This window comes from Ambystoma mexicanum, chromosome 10, assembly GCF_040938575.1.
Source record: "Ambystoma mexicanum isolate Mex_15411 chromosome 10, UKY_AmexF1_1, whole genome shotgun sequence".
Classification (NCBI taxonomy): domain Eukaryota; kingdom Metazoa; phylum Chordata; class Amphibia; order Caudata; family Ambystomatidae; genus Ambystoma; species Ambystoma mexicanum.
This window is the reverse complement of record NC_090932.1, coordinates 1,535,559,911-1,535,578,473: the sequence shown is the minus strand read 5'-3', so window position 1 is coordinate 1,535,578,473 and position 18,563 is coordinate 1,535,559,911. Positions and strand designations below refer to the sequence as shown.

Here is an 18,563-nt window from a genome sequence, read left to right as displayed (position 1 = left end):
TCAGACGGCTTTAGTGACTGCAGCGTGAGAACAGCCACAGTGGTGCAGCCGGTCGCAGTTTGAGAGCTCGACTGCTTCGAAAAAGTCCTTAAAAGATGGACGCTGGTTGATGCTTGTTGTGGCACTCCTCCGAGCTTCTTCTCAATGCTTGGGTCGACGTTTAAGGCGGCCGACCCAAAGCTGAGAAGAGTGTTTGCCGGCAACGGCCTTGTCCTTTGTTCAGAGACTCTCTGGCACTTCCCACCTAGGAAGCTTGCTGGCTTAACCTAGCAGGGCACGCTGTGTGCTGGCTGGGTACCGGTTCTGGTGCTGCTTGATGGATCCTCTGAGTCGGGTATCTCCCTCTGTTCCCTGGGAGATGTTTTGGGAGGTATTTTGCTTCCCTCTTGGAAATCCTGGACTTCCTTCACTGGCGGAAGCCGTGAGGCAGACTGTACCATCACCGAGGGTCCGAATGAGTCCTTCTTCGTACTCCTTTTGAAGTCGTCGGATGATCTGCTCAGTGAGGGGCTCAGCCCTCTTTTAAAGCCAAATGGGCCCCAGTGATTGGAGCATGCTAAGCCTACCTTAAAGACCCAATCCTGGGTCCCCACCACCAATCTTCTGTCATGCGTAAGGTCATGACCAGAGTGCTTTGCAACAGGAAAGGTAAGGGGTGACAACATGTACTACTAAGCCGCACCCATCTTCCTGTCTCCTGTGGATCAAAGTGGCTCTCTGGTTAATTGAGCTCGAGAACAGACTGTCTGCATCAAATCACATTTATCTTCCCTCTGAAAGGGGGTGGCCCTGCAGCGGTTGCCTACTGTAAACAGTTGTTCCACACATGACATTCAATGGCCTTCATACAGAGGGGTGGGAGCTAGCTTCAAGCTGACACATTGCATATGAAAAAGGTGTTGGGGTTTCCTGCCCTGTGTTAGTTCTGTGAACAGGCCTCTTGGCAGGCCTGCTTCACTTAACTCTCATCAGTATGCGCTGCCATCAGAGAGAACCTAACAATAGGCAGGGCATATCGATGGAGCCTTTGCTATTTTAAGTAGGCTGACCAGGGCCGGAGGAAGGCGTTGCCTTCCCCCTTCAGAGATGCTTTGATGTACCCATGGCTGTCACATTGCAGCTAAATGTGACAGGAGGACCGCACCGGTAGACTGTGTCCCCCAGAGTGCACTTGACTATGTGTTTGTTGTGCAGTGTCCATTGGGAAATGTGTGCGGAATAGCCCCACACATTTCCAGGAGGTTTACCTACCAACATTCCATTTCTTTTTTAAAAGTATCAAACCAGCCCAGGCGGAGCGCACACTCCCCGTGCGGATGGTCTAATTCCTCACTCTTGGTCAGGTTCTTCAATTCCTACCAGTCAAGTGGTCTCTTCTGTCTGTGTCTGCACTTCATTTGCACAGCAAACAGGCATGTCTTTCCCATGGCAACAGTGTCTTCTCCAAGCTGCACACACAGACAGCCGTTTCTCAGGCTAAATGTTCTCTTCTGACCTCAGTGGCAGAGCCACACTAAGCAGATGGCTCTGCAAAGGCCCAGGGGCTACAGCAAAAAGCCTGAACAGGGCAAGGCCGCTTCATTTTTGGCAGTGGAGTGGAAGTAGAATTGCAGGGTCCGCCCTATGAGACAGGGTACAAGACGTGAATTACATAGGACCTTTTCACTTTTCCCAGAGTCCCCTGCAAAATCGGGTCTATTTTCAAGGACAAGTGCAATTATCACAAACAGGTAGGTATGTGATGGCATGGAAATGTATCGAAATTGTAATGGTTTGGTCAACAGTTGGAACGCTCAGAGACAAATTGATTCACTTCTTGTCAATGTCCTGGCTGCACTGCAGAAGCAGCTGGTCGTCCTGGTGGAGCATCACTTCACCTGTCCCCAAAGGAGCCCATTTCTCGATGCTGTCCTCGCTCCTGTGCAATCCTCCAATGGCTCTTTGCATTCTCAAGCCTCTCCCATGTTGCCTTGGCAGCGGCCTGCCCAATAATCTCTCAGGAGGGCGGGGTCACTTGCCAACAGGCCACCGATCATTCTAAGGGAAAGAGCGCACAGGTAGCAGCCTGCTCATTTGCATGTTTACTCCCAGAATCCTATGCATACCTTGCTACTATATTTGCTGTCAGTTTGGTGAGCGCAAGATGATACAGGTGTTCACCTCAACAAATCTCGGCACTGGAATCCAGGCGGTTTTATGAGTTTGACAAAGGATGCTCAGGATGGAGCTTGCTGGGATCAGTGCAAGTTAAATGGGAATCCATTCCCGGGGCGCACGGGCCTCTGGGTCAGGTGCTTTAGCTTTGCGCAGTGGCAGTATCGTAGCTCATGAGGTTTAACCGAGGCGCGATTATTGCTTATTGAAAACTTTACCCAATACCCCGCCATGACAGCTTGAAATATAGCTGGAATTGGTAATTTTTGACAGTCTCTACGGAGGCTGAACCGATTTGTTTGAAAAGGAGACAATGACGCTTTTACTCCACTGGAGAAGACCTAGCAAGAGGGGTGTGTTTTTCGGAACCCATCCCTTCTATTCTTTGTTCTCTCGTGGCCTACCCTCAACAAAGGGGTTTACTTCCAGAAGCTAGCGCATTCGTAAACTCCAAGCGGCGCAGCGAAGTCTATGGAACCGTGACCATGCAGCAGGTGCATTAAGCGCCTCAGTTGTCTCGCTGCCTTCCTGATCTCACGACATGAAGACCATGAGCTTTCAGAACCTAGCAGACAGTGACCTGTCTGCCTTCGATCCTCTTTGCCACATCTGCTCTTGCGAAAGTCATCAGATTGTTGGATGGTTACTCAGGGAGGTCTGGCTGCCACTGAAGCCAACCGCAGCAGAGGGGTCGCTTTACCTTTGGCCTTCGCTCACCATCTCAGTCTTCCCAAGAGAGGCAAAAGGGCATTTCTGTCCCCATGCATTCTATAGACACATATTCACGTGGAGTCAACAACCCGACCTCTCTTGGTGTGACGAATCAACTTCCGGGGCACTAGTGGTCCAGGGAGGAATATCGCTTTCTAGACCATCAATCAGTCCCACACCTCTAGTACACCGGAAGGGGTCCGAACAGTGGACGGAACGTCAGGCTGGTTAGTTGCAACAGAGCGAAAAAACAATTGTGACCCACTGATAAAAGGGACTGTCCAGTCAAGGTTGTATACAAATATCTACTTTAGTATTAATACAACAGACAGTTCTAACACACTACAAAATACAACCCACCCTATAAAGGAAAACAGGGGACAGACAGTTTCACAAAGGAGAGGGATGCACTCTGGATACTGACAGGAGTGCAGTCGGTAAAGCAATCAGTCTGAACTGTTCAAGGTTATTTGGTTGCAGCAGCAAGGGAGCAAGAGGTCGTAAATGTCACTAAGGGCCTTCGGAGAAGGACCAGGGGGACAGAACCACAATGTAACTGGTGTTTGAGATGATCTTGGTACTCGACAGCATCGAGTGGCTTCCAGCATGCTTTGTAGCTCCGGCGACAGAGTTCAAGAGGGACGACAGATGCGGATATCAGTTGGCAGGCAGTTTGGTAAGCGAGGCTGGGCGGACGGCTGCAGGCTGCCCTACCCGGCGGCTCGGGGTGAAGAATCGTTGTCTGTGTGCTGGTTGGTGGATCTGGAACGCTGGTCGAGGGTTCTCAGACGGCTTTAGTGACTGCAGCGTGAGAACAGCCACAGTGGTGCAGCCGGTCGCAGTTTGAGAGCTCGACTGCTTCGAAAAAGTCCTTAAAAGATGGACGCTGGTTGATGCTTGTTGTGGCACTCCTCCGAGCTTCTTCTCAATGCTTGGGTCGACGTTTAAGGCGGCCGACCCAAAGCTGAGAAGAGTGTTTGCCGGCAACGGCCTTGTCCTTTGTTCAGAGACTCTCTGGCACTTCCCACCTAGGAAGCTTGCTGGCTTAACCTAGCAGGGCACGCTGTGTGCTGGCTGGGTACCGGTTCTGGTGCTGCTTGATGGATCCTCTGAGTCGGGTATCTCCCTCTGTTCCCTGGGAGATGTTTTGGGAGGTATTTTGCTTCCCTCTTGGAAATCCTGGACTTCCTTCACTGGCGGAAGCCGTGAGGCAGACTGTACCATCACCGAGGGTCCGAATGAGTCCTTCTTCGTACTCCTTTTGAAGTCGTCGGATGATCTGCTTAGTGAGGGGCTCAGCCCTCTTTTAAAGCCAAATGGGCCCCAGTGATTGGAGCATGCTAAGCCTACCTTAAAGACCCAATCCTGGGTCCCCACCACCAATCTTCTGTCATGCGTAAGGTCATGACCAGAGTGCTTTGCAACAGGAAAGGTAAGGGGTGACAACATATACTACTAAGCCGCACCCATCTTCCTGTCTCCTGTGGATCAAAGTGGCTCTCTGGTTAATTGAGCTCGAGAACAGACTGTCTGCATCAAATCACATATATCTTCCCTCTGAAAGGGGGTGGCCCTGCAGCGGTTGCCTACTGTAAACAGTTGTTCCACACATGACATTCAATGGCCTTCATACAGAGGGGTGGGAGCTAGCTTCAAGCTGACACATTGCATATGAAAAAGGTGTTGGGGTTTCCTGCCCTGTGTTAGTTCTGTGAACAGGCCTCTTGGCAGGCCTGCTTCACTTAACTCTCATCAGTATGCGCTGCCATCAGAGAGAACCTAACAATAGGCAGGGCATATCGATGGAGCCTTTGCTATTTTAAGTAGGCTGACCAGGGCCGGAGGAAGGCGTTGCCTTCCCCCTTCAGAGATGCTTTGATGTACCCATGGCTGTCACATTGCAGCTAAATGTGACAGGAGGACCGCACCGGTAGACTGTGTCCCCCAGAGTGCACTTGACTATGTGTTTGTTGTGCAGTGTCCATTGGGAAATGTGTGCGGAATAGCCCCACACATTTCCAGGAGGTTTACCTACCAACATTCCATTTCTTTTTTAAAAGTATCAAACCAGCCCAGGCGGAGCGCACACTCCCCGTGCGGATGGTCTAATTCCTCACTCTTGGTCAGGTTCTTCAATTCCTACCAGTCAAGTGGTCTCTTCTGTCTGTGTCTGCACTTCATTTGCACAGCAAACAGGCATGTCTTTCCCATGGCAACAGTGTCTTCTCCAAGCTGCACACACAGACAGCCGTTTCTCAGGCTAAATGTTCTCTTCTGACCTCAGTGGCAGAGCCACACTAAGCAGATGGCTCTGCAAAGGCCCAGGGGCTACAGCAAAAAGCCTGAACAGGGCAAGGCCGCTTCATTTTTGGCAGTGGAGTGGAAGTAGAATTGCAGGGTCCGCCCTATGAGACAGGGTACAAGACGTGAATTACATAGGACCTTTTCACTTTTCCCAGAGTCCCCTGCAAAATCGGGTCTATTTTCAAGGACAAGTGCAATTATCACAAAAAGGGAGGTATGTGATGGCATGGAAATGTATCGAAATTGTAATGGTTTGGTCAACAGTTGGAACGCTCAGAGACAAATTGATTCACTTCTTGTCAATGTCCTGGCTGCACTGCAGAAACAGCTGGTCGTCCTGGTGGAGCATCACTTCACCTGTCCCCAAAGGAGCCCATTTCTCGATGCTGTCCTCGCTCCTGTGCAATCCTCCAATGGCTCTTTGCATTCTCAAGCCTCTCCCATGTTGCCTTGGCAGCGGCCTGCCCAATAATCTCTCAGGAGGGCGGGGTCACTTGCCAACAGGCCACCGATCATGCTAAGGGAAAGAGCGCACAGGTAGCAGCCTGCTCATTTGCATGTTTACTCCCAGAATCCTATGCATACCTTGCTACTATATTTGCTGTCAGTTTGGTGAGCGCAAGATGATACAGGTGTTCACCTCAACAAATCTCGGCACTGGAATCCAGGCGGTTTTATGAGTTTGACAAAGGATGCTCAGGATGGAGCTTGCTGGGATCACTGCAAGTTAAATGGGAATCCATTCCCGGGGCGCACGGGCCTCTGGGTCAGGTGCTTTAGCTTTGCGCAGTGGCAGTATCGTAGCTCATGAGGTTTAACCGAGGCGCGATTATTGCTTATTGAAAACTTTACCCAATACCCCGCCATGACAGCTTGAAATATAGCTGGAATTGGTATTTTTTGACAGTCTCTACGGAGGCTGAACCGATTTGTTTGAAAAGGAGACAATGACGCTTTTACTCCACTGGAGAAGACCTAGCAAGAGGGGTGTGTTTTTCGGAACCCATCCCTTCTATTCTTTGTTCTCTCGTGGCCTACCCTCAACAAAGGGGTTTACTTCCAGAAGCTAGCGCATTCGTAAACTCCAAGCGGCGCAGCGAAGTCTATGGAACCGTGACCATGCAGCAGGTGCATTAAGCGCCTCAGTTGTCTCGCTGCCTTCCTGATCTCACGACATGAAAACCATGAGCTTTCAGAACCTAGCAGACAGTGACCTGTCTGCCTTCGATCCTCTTTGCCAAAAAACTCTTGCGAAAGTCATCAGATTGTTGGATGGTTACTCAGGGAGTTCTGGCTGCCACTGAAGCCAACCGCAGCAGAGGGGTCGCTTTACCTTTGGCCTTCGCTCACCATCTCAGTCTTCCCAAGAGAGGCAAAAGGGCATTTCTGTCCCCATGCATTCTATAGACACATATTCACGTGGAGTCAACAACCCGACCTCTCTTGGTGTGACGAATCAACTTCCGGGGCACTAGTGGTCCAGGGAGGAATATCGCTTTCTAGACCATCAATCAGTCCCACACCTCTAGTACACCGGAAGGGGTCCGAACAGTGGACGGAACGTCAGGCAGGTTAGTTGCAACAGAGCGAAAAAACAATTGTGACCCACTGATAAAAGGGACTGTCCAGTCAAGGTTGTATACAAATATCTACTTTAGTATTAATACAACAGACAGTTCTAACACACTACAAAATACAACCCACCCTATAAAGGAAAACAGGGGACAGACAGTTTCACAAAGGAGAGGGATGCACTCTGGATACTGACAGGAGTGCAGTCGGTAAAGCAATCAGTCTGAACTGTTCAAGGTTATTTGGTTGCAGCAGCAAGGGAGCACGAGGTCGTAAATGTCACTAAGGGCCTTCGGAGAAGGACCAGGGGGACAGAACCACAATGTAACTGGTGTTTGAGATGATCTTGGTACTCGACAGCATCGAGTGGCTTCCAGCATGCTTTGTAGCTCCGGCGACAGAGTTCAAGAGGGACGACAGATGCGGATATCAGTTGGCAGGCAGTTTGGTAAGCGAGGCTGGGCGGACGGCTGCAGGCTGCCCTACCCGGCGGCTCGGGGTGAAGAATCGTTGTCTGTGTGCTGGTTGGTGGATCTGGAACGCTGGTCGAGGGTTCTCAGACGGCTTTAGTGACTGCAGCGTGAGAACAGCCACAGTGGTGCAGCCGGTCGCAGTTTGAGAGCTCGACTGCTTCGAAAAAGTCCTTAAAAGATGGACGCTGGTTGATGCTTGTTGTGGCACTCCTCCGAGCTTCTTCTCAATGCTTGGGTCGACGTTTAAGGCGGCCGACCCAAAGCTGAGAAGAGTGTTTGCCGGCAACGGCCTTGTCCTTTGTTCAGAGACTCTCTGGCACTTCCCACCTAGGAAGCTTGCTGGCTTAACCTAGCAGGGCACGCTGTGTGCTGGCTGGGTACCGGTTCTGGTGCTGCTTGATGGATCCTCTGAGTCGGGTATCTCCCTCTGTTCCCTGGGAGATGTTTTGGGAGGTATTTTGCTTCCCTCTTGGAAATCCTGGACTTCCTTCACTGGCGGAAGCCGTGAGGCAGACTGTACCATCACCGAGGGTCCGAATGAGTCCTTCTTCGTACTCCTTTTGAAGTCGTCGGATGATCTGCTTAGTGAGGGGCTCAGCCCTCTTTTAAAGCCAAATGGGCCCCAGTGATTGGAGCATGCTAAGCCTACCTTAAAGACCCAATCCTGGGTCCCCACCACCAATCTTCTGTCATGCGTAAGGTCATGACCAGAGTGCTTTGCAACAGGAAAGGTAAGGGGTGACAACATGTACTACTAAGCCGCACCCATCTTCCTGTCTCCTGTGGATCAAAGTGGCTCTCTGGTTAATTGAGCTCGAGAACAGACTGTCTGCATCAAATCACATATATCTTCCCTCTGAAAGGGGGTGGCCCTGCAGCGGTTGCCTACTGTAAACAGTTGTTCCACACATGACATTCAATGGCCTTCATACAGAGGGGTGGGAGCTAGCTTCAAGCTGACACATTGCATATGAAAAAGGTGTTGGGGTTTCCTGCCCTGTGTTAGTTCTGTGAACAGGCCTCTTGGCAGGCCTGCTTCACTTAACTCTCATCAGTATGCGCTGCCATCAGAGAGAACCTAACAATAGGCAGGGCATATCGATGGAGCCTTTGCTATTTTAAGTAGGCTGACCAGGGCCGGAGGAAGGCGTTGCCTTCCCCCTTCAGAGATGCTTTGATGTACCCATGGCTGTCACATTGCAGCTAAATGTGACAGGAGGACCGCACCGGTAGACTGTGTCCCCCAGAGTGCACTTGACTATGTGTTTGTTGTGCAGTGTCCATTGGGAAATGTGTGCGGAATAGCCCCACACATTTCCAGGAGGTTTACCTACCAACATTCCATTTCTTTTTTAAAAGTATCAAACCAGCCCAGGCGGAGCGCACACTCCCCGTGCGGATGGTCTAATTCCTCACTCTTGGTCAGGTTCTTCAATTCCTACCAGTCAAGTGGTCTCTTCTGTCTGTGTCTGCACTTCATTTGCACACCAAACAGGCATGTCTTTCCCATGGCAACAGTGTCTTCTCCAAGCTGCACACACAGACAGCCGTTTCTCAGGCTAAATGTTCTCTTCTGACCTCAGTGGCAGAGCCACACTAAGCAGATGGCTCTGCAAAGGCCCAGGGGCTACAGCAAAAAGCCTGAACAGGGCAAGGCCGCTTCATTTTTGGCAGTGGAGTGGAAGTAGAATTGCAGGGTCCGCCCTATGAGACAGGGTACAAGACGTGAATTACATAGGACCTTTTCACTTTTCCCAGAGTCCCCTGCAAAATCGGGTCTATTTTCAAGGACAAGTGCAATTATCACAAACAGGTAGGTATGTGATGGCATGGAAATGTATCGAAATTGTAATGGTTTGGTCAACAGTTGGAACGCTCAGAGACAAATTGATTCACTTCTTGTCAATGTCCTGGCTGCACTGCAGAAACAGCTGGTCGTCCTGGTGGAGCATCACTTCACCTGTCCCCAAAGGAGCCCATTTCTCGATGCTGTCCTCGCTCCTGTGCAATCCTCCAATGGCTCTTTGCATTCTCAAGCCTCTCCCATGTTGCCTTGGCAGCGGCCTGCCCAATAATCTCTCAGGAGGGCGGGGTCACTTGCCAACAGGCCACCGATCATGCTAAGGGAAAGAGCGCACAGGTAGCAGCCTGCTCATTTGCATGTTTACTCCCAGAATCCTATGCATACCTTGCTACTATATTTGCTGTCAGTTTGGTGAGCGCAAGATGATACAGGTGTTCACCTCAACAAATCTCGGCACTGGAATCCAGGCGGTTTTATGAGTTTGACAAAGGATGCTCAGGATGGAGCTTGCTGGGATCAGTGCAAGTTAAATGGGAATCCATTCCCGGGGCGCACGGGCCTCTGGGTCAGGTGCTTTAGCTTTGCGCAGTGGCAGTATCGTAGCTTATGAGGTTTAACCGAGGCGCGATTATTGCTTATTGAAAACTTTACCCAATACCCCGCCATGACAGCTTGAAATATAGCTGGAATTGGTAATTTTTGACAGTCTCTACGGAGACTGAACCGATTTGTTTGAAAAGGAGACAATGACGCTTTTACTCCACTGGAGAAGACCTAGCAAGAGGGGTGTGTTTTTCGGAACCCATCCCTTCTATTCTTTGTTCTCTCGTGGCCTACCCTCAACAAAGGGGTTTACTTCCAGAAGCTAGCGCATTCGTAAACTCCAAGCGGCGCAGCGAAGTCTATGGAACCTTGACCATGCAGCAGGTGCATTAAGCGCCTCAGTTGTCTCGCTGCCTTCCTGATCTCACGACATGAAAACCATGAGCTTTCAGAACCTAGCAGACAGTGACCTGTCTGCCTTCGATCCTCTTTGCCACATCTGCTCTTGCGAAAGTCATCAGATTGTTGGATGGTTACTCAGGGAGGTCTGGCTGCCACTGAAGCCAACCGCAGCAGAGGGGTCGCTTTACCTTTGGCCTTCGCTCACCATCTCAGTCTTCCCAAGAGAGGCAAAAGGGCATTTCTGTCCCCATGCATTCTATAGACACATATTCACGTGGAGTCAACAACCCGACCTCTCTTGGTGTGACGAATCAACTTCCGGGGCACTAGTGGTCCAGGGAGGAATATCGCTTTCTAGACCATCAATCAGTCCCACACCTCTAGTACACCGGAAGGGGTCCGAACAGTGGACGGAACGTCAGGCTGGTTAGTTGCAACAGAGCGAAAAAACAATTGTGACCCACTGATAAAAGGGACTGTCCAGTCAAGGTTGTATACAAATATCTACTTTAGTATTAATACAACAGACAGTTCTAACACACTACAAAATACAACCCACCCTATAAAGGAAAACAGGGGACAGACAGTTTCACAAAGGAGAGGGATGCACTCTGGATACTGACAGGAGTGCAGTCGGTAAAGCAATCAGTCTGAACTGTTCAAGGTTATTTGGTTGCAGCAGCAAGGGAGCAAGAGGTCGTAAATGTCACTAAGGGCCTTCGGAGAAGGACCAGGGGGACAGAACCACAATGTAACTGGTGTTTGAGATGATCTTGGTACTCGACAGCATCGAGTGGCTTCCAGCATGCTTTGTAGCTCCGGCGACAGAGTTCAAGAGGGACGACAGATGCGGATATCAGTTGGCAGGCAGTTTGGTAAGCGAGGCTGGGCGGACGGCTGCAGGCTGCCCTACCCGGCGGCTCGGGGTGAAGAATCGTTGTCTGTGTGCTGGTTGGTGGATCTGGAACGCTGGTCGAGGGTTCTCAGACGGCTTTAGTGACTGCAGCGTGAGAACAGCCACAGTGGTGCAGCCGGTCGCAGTTTGAGAGCTCGACTGCTTCGAAAAAGTCCTTAAAAGATGGACGCTGGTTGATGCTTGTTGTGGCACTCCTCCGAGCTTCTTCTCAATGCTTGGGTCGACGTTTAAGGCGGCCGACCCAAAGCTGAGAAGAGTGTTTGCCGGCAACGGCCTTGTCCTTTGTTCAGAGACTCTCTGGCACTTCCCACCTAGGAAGCTTGCTGGCTTAACCTAGCAGGGCACGCTGTGTGCTGGCTGGGTACCGGTTCTGGTGCTGCTTGATGGATCCTCTGAGTCGGGTATCTCCCTCTGTTCCCTGGGAGATGTTTTGGGAGGTATTTTGCTTCCCTCTTGGAAATCCTGGACTTCCTTCACTGGCGGAAGCCGTGAGGCAGACTGTACCATCACCGAGGGTCCGAATGAGTCCTTCTTCGTACTCCTTTTGAAGTCGTCGGATGATCTGCTTAGTGAGGGGCTCAGCCCTCTTTTAAAGCCAAATGGGCCCCAGTGATTGGAGCATGCTAAGCCTACCTTAAAGACCCAATCCTGGGTCCCCACCACCAATCTTCTGTCATGCGTAAGGTCATGACCAGAGTGCTTTGCAACAGGAAAGGTAAGGGGTGACAACATGTACTACTAAGCCGCACCCATCTTCCTGTCTCCTGTGGATCAAAGTGGCTCTCTGGTTAATTGAGCTCGAGAACAGACTGTCTGCATCAAATCACATATATCTTCCCTCTGAAAGGGGGTGGCCCTGCAGCGGTTGCCTACTGTAAACAGTTGTTCCACACATGACATTCAATGGCCTTCATACAGAGGGGTGGGAGCTAGCTTCAAGCTGACACATTGCATATGAAAAAGGTGTTGGGGTTTCCTGCCCTGTGTTAGTTCTGTGAACAGGCCTCTTGGCAGGCCTGCTTCACTTAACTCTCATCAGTATGCGCTGCCATCAGAGAGAACCTAACAATAGGCAGGGCATATCGATGGAGCCTTTGCTATTTTAAGTAGGCTGACCAGGGCCGGAGGAAGGCGTTGCCTTCCCCCTTCAGAGATGCTTTGATGTACCCATGGCTGTCACATTGCAGCTAAATGTGACAGGAGGACCGCACCGGTAGACTGTGTCCCCCAGAGTGCACTTGACTATGTGTTTGTTGTGCAGTGTCCATTGGGAAATGTGTGCGGAATAGCCCCACACATTTCCAGGAGGTTTACCTACCAACATTCCATTTCTTTTTTAAAAGTATCAAACCAGCCCAGGCGGAGCGCACACTCCCCGTGCGGATGGTCTAATTCCTCACTCTTGGTCAGGTTCTTCAATTCCTACCAGTCAAGTGGTCTCTTCTGTCTGTGTCTGCACTTCATTTGCACAGCAAACAGGCATGTCTTTCCCATGGCAACAGTGTCTTCTCCAAGCTGCACACACAGACAGCCGTTTCTCAGGCTAAATGTTCTCTTCTGACCTCAGTGGCAGAGCCACACTAAGCAGATGGCTCTGCAAAGGCCCAGGGGCTACAGCAAAAAGCCTGAACAGGGCAAGGCCGCTTTATTTTTGGCAGTGGAGTGGAAGTAGAATTGCAGGGTCCGCCCTATGAGACAGGGTACAAGACGTGAATTACATAGGACATTTTCACTTTTCCCAGAGTCCCCTGCAAAATCGGGTCTATTTTCAAGGACAAGTGCAATTATCACAAACAGGTAGGTATGTGATGGCATGGAAATGTATCGAAATTGTAATGGTTTGGTCAACAGTTGGAACGCTCAGAGACAAATTGATTCACTTCTTGTCAATGTCCTGGCTGCACTGCAGAAACAGCTGGTCGTCCTGGTGGAGCATCACTTCACCTGTCCCCAAAGGAGCCCATTTCTCGATGCTGTCCTCGCTCCTGTGCAATCCTCCAATGGCTCTTTGCATTCTCAAGCCTCTCCCATGTTGCCTTGGCAGCGGCCTGCCCAATAATCTCTCAGGAGGGCGGGGTCACTTGCCAACAGGCCACCGATCATGCTAAGGGAAAGAGCGCACAGGTAGCAGCCTGCTCATTTGCATGTTCACTCCCAGAATCCTATGCATACCTTGCTACTATATTTGCTGTCAGTTTGGTGAGCGCAAGATGATACAGGTGTTCACCTCAACAAATCTCGGCACTGGAATCCAGGCGGTTTTATGAGTTTGACAAAGGATGCTCAGGATGGAGCTTGCTGGGATCAGTGCAAGTTAAATGGGAATCCATTCCCGGGGCGCACGGGCCTCTGGGTCAGGTGCTTTAGCTTTGCGCAGTGGCAGTATCGTAGCTCATGAGGTTTAACCGAGGCGCGATTATTGCTTATTGAAAACTTTACCCAATACCCCGCCATGACAGCTTGAAATATAGCTGGAATTGGTAATTTTTGACAGTCTCTACGGAGGCTGAACCGATTTGTTTGAAAAGGAGACAATGACGCTTTTACTCCACTGGAGAAGACCTAGCAAGAGGGGTGTGTTTTTCGGAACCCATTCCTTCTATTCTTTGTTCTCTCGTGGCCTATCCTCAACAAAGGGGTTTACTTCCAGAAGCTAGCGCATTCGTAAACTCCAAGCGGCGCAGCGAAGTCTATGGAACCGTGACCATGCAGCAGGTGCATTAAGCGCCTCAGTTGTCTCGCTGCCTTCCTGATCTCACGACATGAAAACCATGAGCTTTCAGAACCTAGCAGACAGTGACCTGTCTGCCTTCGATCCTCTTTGCCACATCTGCTCTTGCGAAAGTCATCAGATTGTTGGATGGTTACTCAGGGAGGTCTGGCTGCCACTGAAGCCAACCGCAGCAGAGGGGTCGCTTTACCTTTGGCCTTCGCTCACCATCTCAGTCTTCCCAAGAGAGGCAAAAGGGCATTTCTGTCCCCATGCATTCTATAGACACATATTCACGTGGAGTCAACAACCCGACCTCTCTTGGTGTGACGAATCAACTTCCGGGGCACTAGTGGTCCAGGGAGGAATATCGCTTTCTAGACCATCAATCAGTCCCACACCTCTAGTACACCGGAAGGGGTCCGAACAGTGGACGGAACGTCAGGCTGGTTATTTGCAACAGAGCGAAAAAACAATTGTGACCCACTGATAAAAGGGACTGTCCAGTCAAGGTTGTATACAAATATCTACTTTAGTATTAATACAACAGACAGTTCTAACACACTACAAAATACAACCCACCCTATAAAGGAAAACAGGGGACAGACAGTTTCACAAAGGAGAGGGATGCACTCTGGATACTGACAGGAGTGCAGTCGGTAAAGCAATCAGTCTGAACTGTTCAAGGTTATTTGGTTGCAGCAGCAAGGGAGCAAGAGGTCGTAAATGTCACTAAGGGCCTTCGGAGAAGGACCAGGGGGACAGAACCACAATGTAACTGGTGTTTGAGATGATCTTGGTACTCGACAGCATCGAGTGGCTTCCAGCATGCTTTGTAGCTCCGGCGACAGAGTTCAAGAGGGACGACAGATGCGGATATCAGTTGGCAGGCAGTTTGGTAAGCGAGGCTGGGCGGACGGCTGCAGGCTGCCCTACCCGGCGGCTCGGGGTGAAGAATCGTTGTCTGTGTGCTGGTTGGTGGATCTGGAACGCTGGTCGAGGGTTCTCAGACGGCTTTAGTGACTGCAGCGTGAGAACAGCCACAGTGGTGCAGCCGGTCGCAGTTTGAGAGCTCGACTGCTTCGAAAAAGTCCTTAAAAGATGGACGCTGGTTGATGCTTGTTGTGGCACTCCTCCGAGCTTCTTCTCAATGCTTGGGTCGACGTTTAAGGCGGCCGGCCCAAAGCTGAGAAGAGTGTTTGCCGGCAACGGCCTTGTCCTTTGTTCAGAGACTCTCTGGCACTTCCCACCTAGGAAGCTTGCTGGCTTAACCTAGCAGGGCACGCTGTGTGCTGGCTGGGTACCGGTTCTGGTGCTGCTTGATGGATCCTCTGAGTCGGGTATCTCCCTCTGTTCCCTGGGAGATGTTTTGGGAGGTATTTTGCTTCCCTCTTGGAAATCCTGGACTTCCTTCACTGGCGGAAGCCGTGAGGCAGACTGTACCATCACCGAGGGTCCGAATGAGTCCTTCTTCGTACTCCTTTTGAAGTCGTCGGATGATCTGCTTAGTGAGGGGCTCAGCCCTCTTTTAAAGCCAAATGGGCCCCAGTGATTGGAGCATGCTAAGCCTACCTTAAAGACCCAATCCTGGGTCCCCACCACCAATCTTCTGTCATGCGTAAGGTCATGACCAGAGTGCTTTGCAACAGGAAAGGTAAGGGGTGACAACATGTACTACTAAGCCGCACCCATCTTCCTGTCTCCTGTGGATCAAAGTGGCTCTCTGGTTAATTGAGCTCGAGAACAGACTGTCTGCATCAAATCACATATATCTTCCCTCTGAAAGGGGGTGGCCCTGCAGCGGTTGCCTACTGTAAACAGTTGTTCCACACATGACATTCAATGGCCTTCATACAGAGGGGTGGGAGCTAGCTTCAAGCTGACACATTGCATATGAAAAAGGTGTTGGGGTTTCCTGCCCTGTGTTAGTTCTGTGAACAGGCCTCTTGGCAGGCCTGCTTCACTTAACTCTCATCAGTATGCGCTGCCATCAGAGAGAACCTAACAATAGGCAGGGCATATCGATGGAGCCTTTGCTATTTTAAGTAGGCTGACCAGGGCCGGAGGAAGGCGTTGCCTTCCCCCTTCAGAGATGCTTTGATGTACCCATGGCTGTCACATTGCAGCTAAATGTGACAGGAGGACCGCACCGGTAGACTGTGTCCCCCAGAGTGCACTTGACTATGTGTTTGTTGTGCAGTGTCCATTGGGAAATGTGTGCGGAATAGCCCCACACATTTCCAGGAGGTTTACCTACCAACATTCCATTTCTTTTTTAAAAGTATCAAACCAGCCCAGGCGGAGCGCACACTCCCCGTGCGGATGGTCTAATTCCTCACTCTTGGTCAGGTTCTTCAATTCCTACCAGTCAAGTGGTCTCTTCTGTCTGTGTCTGCACTTCATTTGCACAGCAAACAGGCATGTCTTTCCCATGGCAACAGTGTCTTCTCCAAGCTGCACACACAGACAGCCGTTTCTCAGGCTAAATGTTCTCTTCTGACCTCAGTGGCAGAGCCACACTAAGCAGATGGCTCTGCAAAGGCCCAGGGGCTACAGCAAAAAGCCTGAACAGGGCAAGGCCGCTTTATTTTTGGCAGTGGAGTGGAAGTACAATTGCAGGGTCCGCCCTATGAGACAGGGTACAAGACGTGAATTACATAGGACCTTTTCACTTTTCCCAGAGTCCCCTGCAAAATCGGGTCTATTTTCAAGGACAAGTGCAATTATCACAAACAGGTAGGTATGTGATGGCATGGAAATGTATCGAAATTGTAATGGTTTGGTCAACAGTTGGAACGCTCAGAGACAAATTGATTCACTTCTTGTCAATGTCCTGGCTGCACTGCAGAAACAGCTGGTCGTCCTGGTGGAGCATCACTTCACCTGTCCCCAAAGGAGCCCATTTCTCGATGCTGTCCTCGCTCCTGTGCAATCCTCCAATGGTTCTTTGCATTCTCAAGCCTCTCCCATGTTGCCTTGGCAGCGGCCTGCCCAATAATCTCTCAGGAGGGCGGGGTCACTTGCCAACAGGCCACCGATCATGCTAAGGGAAAGAGCGCACAGGTAGCAGCCTGCTCATTTGCATGTTCACTCCCAGAATCCTATGCATACCTTGCTACTATATTTGCTGTCAGTTTGGTGAGCGCAAGATGATACAGGTGTTCACCTCAACAAATCTCGGCACTGGAATCCAGGCGGTTTTATGAGTTTGACAAAGGATGCTCAGGATGGAGCTTGCTGGGATCAGTGCAAGTTAAATGGGAATCCATTCCCGGGGCGCACGGGCCTCTGGGTCAGGTGCTTTAGCTTTGCGCAGTGGCAGTATCGTAGCTCATGAGGTTTAACCGAGGCGCGATTATTGCTTATTGAAAACTTTACCCAATACCCCGCCATGACAGCTTGAAATATAGCTGGAATTGGTAATTTTTGACAGTCTCTACGGAGGCTGAACCGATTTGTTTGAAAAGGAGACAATGACGCTTTTACTCCACTGGAGAAGACCTAGCAAGAGGGGTGTGTTTTTCGGAACCCATTCCTTCTATTCTTTGTTCTCTCGTGGCCTACCCTCAACAAAGGGGTTTACTTCCAGAAGCTAGCGCATTCGTAAACTCCAAGCGGCGCAGCGAAGTCTATGGAACCGTGACCATGCAGCAGGTGCATTAAGCGCCTCAGTTGTCTCGCTGCCTTCCTGATCTCACGACATGAAAACCATGAGCTTTCAGAACCTAGCAGACAGTGACCTGTCTGCCTTCGATCCTCTTTGCCACATCTGCTCTTGCGAAAGTCATCAGATTGTTGGATGGTTACTCAGGGAGGTCTGGCTGCCACTGAAGCCAACCGCAGCAGAGGGGTCGCTTTACCTTTGGCCTTCGCTCACCATCTCAGTCTTCCCAAGAGAGGCAAAAGGGCATTTCTGTCCCCATGCATTCTATAGACACATATTCACGTGGAGTCAACAACCCGACCTCTCTTGGTGTGACGAATCAACTTCCGGGGCACTAGTGGTCCAGGGAGGAATATCGCTTTCTAGACCATCAATCAGTCCCACACCTCTAGTACACCGGAAGGGGTCCGAACAGTGGACGGAACGTCAGGCTGGTTATTTGCAACAGAGCGAAAAAACAATTGTGACCCACTGATAAAAGGGACTGTCCAGTCAAGGTTGTATACAAATATCTACTTTAGTATTAATACAACAGACAGTTCTAACACACTACAAAATACAACCCACCCTATAAAGGAAAACAGGGGACAGACAGTTTCACAAAGGAGAGGGATGCACTCTGGATACTGACAGGAGTGCAGTCGGTAAAGCAATCAGTCTGAACTGTTCAAGGTTATTTGGTTGCAGCAGCAAGGGAGCCAGAGGTCGTAAATGTCACTAAGGGCCTTCGGAGAAGGACCAGGGGGACAGAACCACAATGTAACTGGTGTTTGAGATGATCTTGGTACTCGACAGCATCGAGTGGCTTCCAGCATGCTTTGTAGCTCCGGCGACAGAGTTCAAGAGGGACGACAGATGCGGATATCAGTTGGCAGGCAGTTTGGTAAGCGAGGCTGGGCGGACGGCTGCAGGCTGCCCTACCCGGCGGCTCGGGGTGAAGAATCGTTGTCTGTGTGCTGGTTGGTGGATCTGGAACGCTGGTCGAGGGTTCTCAGACGGCTTTAGTGACTGCAGCGTGAGAACAGCCACAGTGGTGCAGCCGGTCGCAGTTTGAGAGCTCGACTGCTTCGAAAAAGTCCTTAAAAGATGGACGCTGGTTGATGCTTGTTGTGGCACTCCTCCGAGCTTCTTCTCAATGCTTGGGTCGACGTTTAAGGCGGCCGTCCCAAAGCTGAGAAGAGTGTTTGCCGGCAACGGCCTTGTCCTTTGTTCAGAGACTCTCTGGCACTTCCCACCTATGAAGCTTGCTGGCTTAACCTAGCAGGGCACGCTGTGTGCTGGCTGGGTACCGGTTCTGGTGCTGCTTGATG

The 18,563-nt window shown here is 50.7% G+C and overlaps 5 non-coding genes across 5 annotated transcripts; all 5 read left to right on the top strand.

The window, feature by feature from the left end:
• The first annotated feature begins 2,298 nt into the window (after positions 1 to 2,298).
• On the top strand, positions 2,299 to 2,439 carry LOC138496323 (U4 spliceosomal RNA). The gene has a single exon (XR_011277845.1). It is a non-coding gene; the product is annotated as a U4 spliceosomal RNA (small nuclear RNA).
• Positions 2,440 to 5,947: 3,508 nt separating this feature from the next.
• Positions 5,948 to 6,088, top strand: LOC138496731 (U4 spliceosomal RNA). Its single transcript, XR_011278216.1, has one exon. It is a non-coding gene; the product is annotated as a U4 spliceosomal RNA (small nuclear RNA).
• A 3,507-nt stretch (positions 6,089 to 9,595) lies between these two features.
• LOC138496267 (U4 spliceosomal RNA) lies at positions 9,596 to 9,736 on the top strand. Its single transcript, XR_011277795.1, has one exon. It is a non-coding gene; the product is annotated as a U4 spliceosomal RNA (small nuclear RNA).
• A 3,508-nt stretch (positions 9,737 to 13,244) lies between these two features.
• LOC138496322 (U4 spliceosomal RNA) lies at positions 13,245 to 13,385 on the top strand. Its single transcript, XR_011277844.1, has one exon. It is a non-coding gene; the product is annotated as a U4 spliceosomal RNA (small nuclear RNA).
• Positions 13,386 to 16,893: 3,508 nt separating this feature from the next.
• On the top strand, positions 16,894 to 17,034 carry LOC138496321 (U4 spliceosomal RNA). The gene has a single exon (XR_011277843.1). It is a non-coding gene; the product is annotated as a U4 spliceosomal RNA (small nuclear RNA).
• The last annotated feature ends 1,529 nt before the right edge of the window (positions 17,035 to 18,563 follow it).